The 8379-nt window shown below is 37.1% G+C and overlaps 1 non-coding gene across 1 annotated transcript; it reads left to right on the top strand.

Moving 5' to 3' along the window:
- The first annotated feature begins 333 nt into the window (after positions 1 to 333).
- Positions 334 to 1147, top strand: LOC101296471. Its single transcript, XR_184311.1, has 2 exons — positions 334 to 451; positions 550 to 1147. It is a non-coding gene; the product is annotated as an uncharacterized LOC101296471 (transcript).
- The last annotated feature ends 7232 nt before the right edge of the window (positions 1148 to 8379 follow it).

The following is an 8379-nucleotide window of genomic DNA, read 5'->3' as shown; positions in this document are numbered from 1 at the left end:
ATGTCTCTGTTGATGGCGTACGGACACGACTCCACGCACTTTCCCAATGTGGTAAATATTCACTGAGACCGTTATTTACTGCCTACCATTTTACAGTTTCTCTACCTCAACACGGAGTGACGGAGGTCAGTCGGCCGGGCAGCCCGGGCAGAAGCCGCCCTCTGGCTGACGTCACCCACCCCCCTGAGTCCCTCTTGTTTTTTCTCATTTCTTTTTTAACATTCTTTCTGGGCCTTCCGACCTGTCACTGTCAGCCCACTGCCAGTCCCAAACCGATTCCCTCCTCCCTATATAAAACCTCGCCGCTCCCCCCTTCACTTTTCCAACACCCACTTTCTTTTCCCTTTTCTCTCTTCAGCTCTCTCTATCTGGTTTCCGATGTGGGAAGCTCAGGAGCTTTCACATAACATGAACAAGCCTATGAAAGCAGCCCGACACAGATTTCTACCAGGTATATAAACAAACCCTACATCCCAAACTCTTATGTATACTCGTTTCCACTTTCTATGTCTATATGATTTTTGTGCTAAAACCTAGTTCTCTATGCAGGTGGTGGCTACTCATCTTCTGTCTCATCAAGCTTGAAGCATGAAGGGTTTGAATTTGGTGGTGTTGATGTTGATCTGTGCGTGATGGGTTCGACTTGATGTGAATTGGGTGCTATCCTACCTGAGCTTTTTCTTTTCTTTCATCGTTATTCCTTCATCCAACCATTTTCTTCTTGACCTTGTAAGACCTTTTCTTGACCTTGTAAGATCTCACGCCGCGTCTGTTGTCTTTCTCTTCGCATTTCTAACACACCCTGCACCGGAATTCTCCGATGTAGAGTTTGGCCTCCGCTTCTCCCCGCTCCCGCCATACCCTTCTTCTCCTTCCTTGTCTATCCCTCCTGAGCTGTTCGGAAACTATATATGTATATGATTCTGTGATTTCTGTCACACCCCGAAACCGAGACATGTATGAATTATTCAAAGGTGTGATATAGCTAGGCACCAATGCTAGCCTGTAAAATATGGGAAGGACTGAGATAATGAAAATGCTAATTAATTGTAAATGTGGTCCTCCCAGAGTAGCTAGAGAGCTGTGGAAAAAAGGTGTAGTACTAGCAGAATATCAATGTCATATTATATCATTCTATCTTGTTGTTATTATCAGAATAAATTGAAATTCGTTTCTTTCTTTGCTATATGTTCTGTGAAGGCCATCATGAGTTTCGAATTGTATTGTAGTTATTATTACTGTGTGCAGTGCAGAAAATATGCTGCTGCAGAAAAAATATCACAGTGCTGGTTGTTTTATATGTTGTTGGGGTGAGAAAGTAAGCGAGAATAAATATTCTCTCAGATCTGTGTATGTGTAAGACCTCCCCACTCGTGACTGCTCCAATATTGTACGAAGATAAAAGAAAATATCCATTGTATTATTGTTCTTACTGGGAAAGACTTATAATTGGAGGGAGACACCCTCAATCTGAACCTCAACAAAGTTTGTGATCTTACAAAAGCTGATCACCCTTTAGGGTTCAATATATAGTTTTTTTCTTCTTGTTTTCCTCAAGAGAGAGGTATATATACTTCATGATCATTCTGATATGTGTGTGTGTCATATAGAGGGGATTGGTAAATTTCGTATACGATAAGATTGACTTGTTTTCTTCCTATCATACAAGAAAACATCAAGACATGCAAAGTAGGGTGAAAAAATGGGTGAAGAGCACAGTAATTTGGCAGTTTCACATGTTCTTCAAGGCTCTGTTAAATCCCTTCACATGAATTTTAAGCATTCAGCTATTCACAAATCTTAAAAGTCTCGGTCAAGATTGATGGAAAACCTTGGTGGAACTCACTCAAATGTAGGGTTCGCATATATGCTAGCTAATTGATAGTTCATAGTTAATATAATTCCTTACACTAAAAATGTCTGGTTCAAATTGAAGGTTTTACCTAACTGATCGATGTTGTGGTCAAAATGATGATCATTCACTCTTTCTTTCACTGCATATGTATTAATTTCTTATTCCTTGAATCAAACTTTGGAAATTTTTGATATAAATTCCCATACTACGTTGGGAACATGTCAGCCTCATATGGAAAATTTTGTAGGCCTCATAGACCGCATTGTAATAACTTGTGTGGGTAATGTAGCAAATTAATTCCAATTGATCAAATGATTCTAATCATTCATTGGCAACTGCATACTCTGCTAGCCCCCTCTTTGTGTACATTTTATTCCATTGGTATCGATCTGTCAAGAAAATGATGTTTCTCTAATGTCATTATTGACCGCAGTATGCTATCTATCTCAGGAAATTATGATGCCTCACCTAGAGTACCAAATACACTAAGTAAAAAACAAAAAATAAACAGAGTACATTGGGTATATATGGAGATAAGATTTGCTTCTAAGGCCGGAGAGCATCATTTCAAAGACATTATGCACCTAAGTAGTTTAAGTCCACATATATAAAAGAGAGCAAGAAACTAAAATTAGTGTAAGTAGAGTACTCTATTTATCGAAGATCAATAAAGATTAAGTTGCTTTTAAGTAATTTGTGTCGGCTAGCAGGTTTGAGGGGCCTTCAAATTTGTGTACTTGGGCGGGAGAATGGTCAGGCTTTACTGGGATACTTTTGTGGATCTCAGTTCGATATTGCTAACGTAAACGAGATGGTTTTTATCAATTAAGTAAATGAGATGGTTTGTGTTGAGATATGAATTCTACATCGGGAATATGAGACATTGCTTGTGAGTTTATATGAGTTTGGGTCACTTCATCTATTGTCAATTGGTTTTAGATGTGGAACCCCACACTACTTTATTATGGTATCAGAGCGAGTTACCCACTTTCACGTGTGAATGCGTAACGGTCACACGAACTCCACTTCACCTTAAATATTTTCCACGTGTTAGGCTTGAAAATTCGTCACACGTGTGGGCGCGTATTGAGATATGAATCGCACATCAAGAATATAAGACATTGGGTCTGTGAGTTTATCGGGAATATGAGACCTTATTTGTAAGTTTATAAGAGTTTAGACCACTCTATCGATCCATTGTCAATAGTTTTGGATGTCAACCCCAGACTACTTTATCAGTTTGTTATCTTACTCATAATTAAGTTTGTTATCTTACTCATAATGAAGATTAAGTTTGAACCTAAGAAAGGAAGTATATAAATTTGGGTATAGCAGTCATGCAATTCGAATTGAACGTTCAGTCAAAAGTAACTGTAAGATCCACTCAAATTTGGCACTTATTGTTGCCATAAGTTTTTGAACAAGGTGTTTGAGGACTCAAAAGGGAGGTCAGAGGCTGGTGGTGACTTTCTAGCACAAAATGATGGTGTTTACAAGTGGGCATTGAAAAGCTGAAGTCCTTTATAACCTTCTCCAAAACACTCTTTGGCCTTTTGGAGAGGAAGAGAGTACGTAGCAGTGAAGGAATGTGAGTGTGACTACACAAAAGTTGAACTTGGATAGAGGTAAAATCTCATGATTTCCCTCATATCCCACTTGAGCTTTCTTTGTGTTTGGTATGACCAACATTGGGTCCATTTGCTTCAACCCTTTTTCCAAGTTTGGGTGACATCCTAACATGGCTCTCTCCTGCCTTGGGTATTCTTCACTTTCACTCAAATCATTACTTTGAAGACTAACGGAAAGTAGAGGAGAATGAGCTCTCAATAATGCCTTGAATGATGCTAGCTTCAAGCAAATTTGAGCCATCTGCTTACCATTTCCATAAAGAGTGAGTGGACAAGTAATGCCATGACTTTCAAAAATATCAAAGCATTTTATCGACATTTCTTAATTAATTAGGCCTTTTTTCTTTGACCAAATGATAAACTTGCTCCATCCTCTCAAACCTAGAACAAAGTAAGAGATCGGCCCCAAAGATTATAAAGTTCGAGACGTAAAGTAATTAACTACTTAAGTATTAAGTATGAGCTCATCTTGTCCCCAAAAAAAAAAAAAGCTAATATCACATGATTTCTTAACTTTTAAAATTAATTAGCTAGCTAGTGTAGTAAAAAATAAGTTTTATGTGTGATTTCTTTTAGGCTTGCGTGACGCCTTTATTATTGTCTTTACGTGGGGAGAATATTTCCTTCTTATATTTAGTGACGGAGCCAAATATTACAAATAGAGGGCGTCACTAGTCACTACATGCATGAGCTCGATCATTCGAACAACCTTATATATGATTACGAAGAAGAATACATGTATATAAACCAAAATGTGAGAGGTGACACACTGACATGGCATCTTTTGCTCTTCAAAGTAGCTCCGCCAGTGCTTCTATTGCTTTAGTCTATGGTCAAGTAGTCTTGAACTCTTGACATTGATTATCATGATGAAGCTTCACTTAGGATGCGGTTTTCAATCTATACATTCACTTGTTTCATTTAAATTGACAGAAATTAAGTTCACAAACGAGAGTACGAGACCATAAAATAAGTAGTTCTTCATCTTTTCACATTGCCGCCTAGCTAGTTCAACATCTTTGATCTTTCTATACATCCACAAAAAGAAAATGAACACACCACCTCTTCCCAAAGTGATCACCATTCTATAAAAGTACCCTTATCTGCTATTATTTACTTTGATGTTGAATATACCGCAAGAAGGAGCAGGACATAATTAAAAAGACCTTACCCCATAAATAACCTCTGTAATTAATAGCTTCTTGAAGCTATATATAAGCCTATAACAATCAAAGTTATGAAACAAATCAGGCCAAAAAACACAATAAACCCATTTGATATGGTTTGAATGTATCTACTATCAGTATAGATTGGGCCTCTCAATGATAGTTACTAACATATGAAAATGAATGCCCAGTCGATTGGGGGGTGTAGAAGGGACCCAATCCAACCAATCTTTCATTTGCTGGGAACCACCAACCATTCTGGTGAGTTGAAAAAGAAAATGTATGAATTTTTACATTGAAAAATCCATTGAAATGAATCCAATTTCAATCCTAAGAAACATGTCTAGTTGAAATAACCACTTGCACACGACTGATTATTATTTACACGTCTCAACTTTTCTCACACATACATATGATTCACACGGCCACACACTTCTTTTGCTGTTTCGTTTATTGTTAATTAGGACATTTAAGACTATACAATTGCTCTTCCATGCACGCACGTACCTTTTCTCATTGTGACTGTGAAGGAGGAGTTTCTAGTGCTCCAAATGAGTCAAGTTTCACTAAATCACACGTGTGTGTCTATATATACACACACACAGAGTTTCTTAGTTCCGGAGGTCCACATTTATTTTTACGGTGCAGATTTTCACTCACTCTTCAATCGAATTTTCACATCTCCACCGTCTAGTATTTACATACTAATGTATAGATTATCTCTGTAAAATTTCAGCCAATTTGGTTATCATTAAGGCACTCAAAACTGCGTTTTTCTGTTATAAACATGAACGGTTCAAGTTCGACAGAATTATGTTCATCCATTGGTTTAATCGAGTTTGAGTGCTTTAATGATAACCAAATTGGCTGAAATTTTGCAGAGATGATCTATACATTAGTATCTAAAGACTAGACGGTGGAGATGTGAAAATTCGATTGAAAAGTGAGTGTAAAATGGAAATCTGCACCGTAAAAATAAATGCGGACATCCGCACCTGAGAAAATCTGTATACACACACACAGTCTTTCTCAGGTAAGGATGTCCTTATTTATTCTTACGGTGCGGATTTCCACTTTAGACTCATTTTTCAATCGAATTTTCACATCTTCATCTCTAATCTTTAGATACTGATGTATAAATGATCTCTACAAAATTTCAGCCAATTTGGTTATCATTAAGGCATTGAAAATTGCGTTTTTCTGTTATAAACATGAACGGTTTAAGTTCGACAGAATTATGATCCGTTTGTTTAATCGAATTTGAGTGCCTTAATGACAAACCAAATTGGCTGAAATTTGGTAGACATAATCTGCACATTAGTATCTAAAGACTAAACAGTGGAGATGTGAAAATTCGATTGACAAGTGAGTATAAAGTGGAAATCCGCACCGTAAGAATAAATAAGGACATCATTACCTGAGAAAGACTGTGTGTGTATATATATATATACAGATTTTCTCAGGTGCGGATGTCCGCTATTTTTTACGGTGCGGATTTCCACTTTACACTCACTTTTCAATAAAATTTTCACATCTCCACCATCTAGTCTTTAGATACTAATGTATAGATCATCTCTGCAAAATTTCAGCCAATTTGGTTATCATTAAAGCACTCAAACTCGATTAAACCAATGGATGAACATAATTTTATCAAACTTGAACCGTTCATGTTTAAAACAGAAAAACGCAGTTTTGAGTGCCTTAATGATAACCAAATTGGCTGAAATTTTACAGAGATGATATATACATTACTATCTAAATACTAGACGGTAGAGATATGAAAATTCGATTGAACAGTGAGTTTAAAATGGAAATCCATACGGTAAAAGCCATTCTAGTGAGGACTCTTAAGTTGATGACTAATTAAGGACTTTTCGATTTATGGTTTAAAAGACCCATTTTTCGATCACATTTTCACATCTCATCCGTTCAGTTTTTAGGTTTATATAAGTAGATCATTTCTACAAATTTTCAGCTAAATTGGTGTTCGTTAAGATAACAAACTAGATCAAATTAATGGACGAATCAAAACTATCAAATATGAACGGTTCAAGTTCATAATTGATAAATCACACTTATGAATGCCTTAACAATTTTCAATATAATTGAAAATTTGGAGAAATGATCTACTCATAAATACCTATAAACTGAATGGTCAAGATGTGGATATAAGATTGAAAGGTGGAATAAGCCGAAAAGTCCTCAACTTAAGGGTCCTCATTAAAAAGGCTCCCACAGACTTTCTCAGGTGCGGATGTCCGCATTTATTCTTACGGTGTGGGTTTCCACTTTACACTCACTTTTCAATCAAATTTTCACATCTCTACCGTGTAGTCTTTAGATACTAATGTTATCAAGACCCACCCTGAATTTTACCCTAAAACCCAGAGTAAGTCCTGCGGGGACCACTCCCAAGGAAAGATTTACCGAAAAATTGGCAAAACCTCCTTTGAAAATGGACAAGCCTTACCTGAAAATTTTCAAATTTACACTCCTATTAACACACATCCAGCCTTAACTCCTGGAGCCATCCGCTCCCCGCAAACACAACCACCACAAAAACAACAAAACATCAACATCCAAACATCACATAAATATCCAGCTTAAACATTAAACCTTATCCTTCAGATACTCTAAACAGAAATCAACAGACCGAACATACCACCGAAATAATTTACATTAATCCCAAAGTATTCAGAGCTACTAGACACTAGCGGAAGCAAGAAAATACAGGTAGGTTAAACAGGTAACCTACTGGTGAAAAGTGGCGGAAATGCGGGTGACTATGCCTCGCCTCCTACTAGATCCAACCCGAACTCTGCAGACTGGGCAATTTAAAACGAATGGCCCAGGGGAAAACATTTAATAACATTAGAGTGAGTGGACAAAAATAAATTAATAAATAAAATATTTATGTTTCCCCAAACCAATTTCCAAAGAAAAATCGAATGCATGCCGCAAGCGATAAAACTTTTATCTCATAAAATATCGAGCCTCTCAGACTCTATACTATATGTATGTATTTACACACGTCCATACTCCCTATATAAATTCATGAGTCTATATAGGGCTACTACGCTCACGTCACGCTTTAATGCGGTGCTACACTACGCTATTAAGGTGAACAGACGGATGTATAAATATGTGCTCATACCCCCCATATGAATTAAACACTCATATAAGGCTACTACGCTCACGTCCAACGCTCACGTCACATCATAATGTGGCTATATGCTACGCCATTAAGGTGGACATACACATATGGCTAGCTAGCATTTATATACATACTCTCCTCAATATACATATTTATACTCACCGAAAAATCCCATTTTTCGGTAACTCTCCAAGAGAAATAAAAGCGTCAAAATTAAATGAAGTCAAAACTCCAACAAAATTAATTGTTCATCCATGAAGCATAGCATGCATATTATTTAAAACAAAAGTCCACTCAAAAATTAGGCCTAAGCCTGATGTCGATCTGGGGCCTCGTCTGCTCGAGCCTCCTCACGTCCTGTTCCAAATATAATATTAATTTCCCGACCAAAATTCCAAAACTTACTCAAAAATAGGCAAAATAAATAAGAGCCGTAACCACGCTCATCCTTGCCTAACTTCGATATTCCTAAACCGAAACGATCCAAACTTTAATACTAAAATTGGCAGTCGTATAAACAACTTCCCACAGTTTAACAACTTTAATCCAACGGCCGGATTCTACATTAATTAATCG

This window comes from Fragaria vesca, linkage group LG3 (genome assembly GCF_000184155.1).
Source record: "Fragaria vesca subsp. vesca linkage group LG3, FraVesHawaii_1.0, whole genome shotgun sequence".
Lineage (NCBI taxonomy): Eukaryota > Viridiplantae > Streptophyta > Magnoliopsida > Rosales > Rosaceae > Fragaria > Fragaria vesca.
The sequence above is the reverse complement of the archived record's forward strand: the minus strand, read 5'-3'. Positions and strand labels throughout refer to the sequence as shown.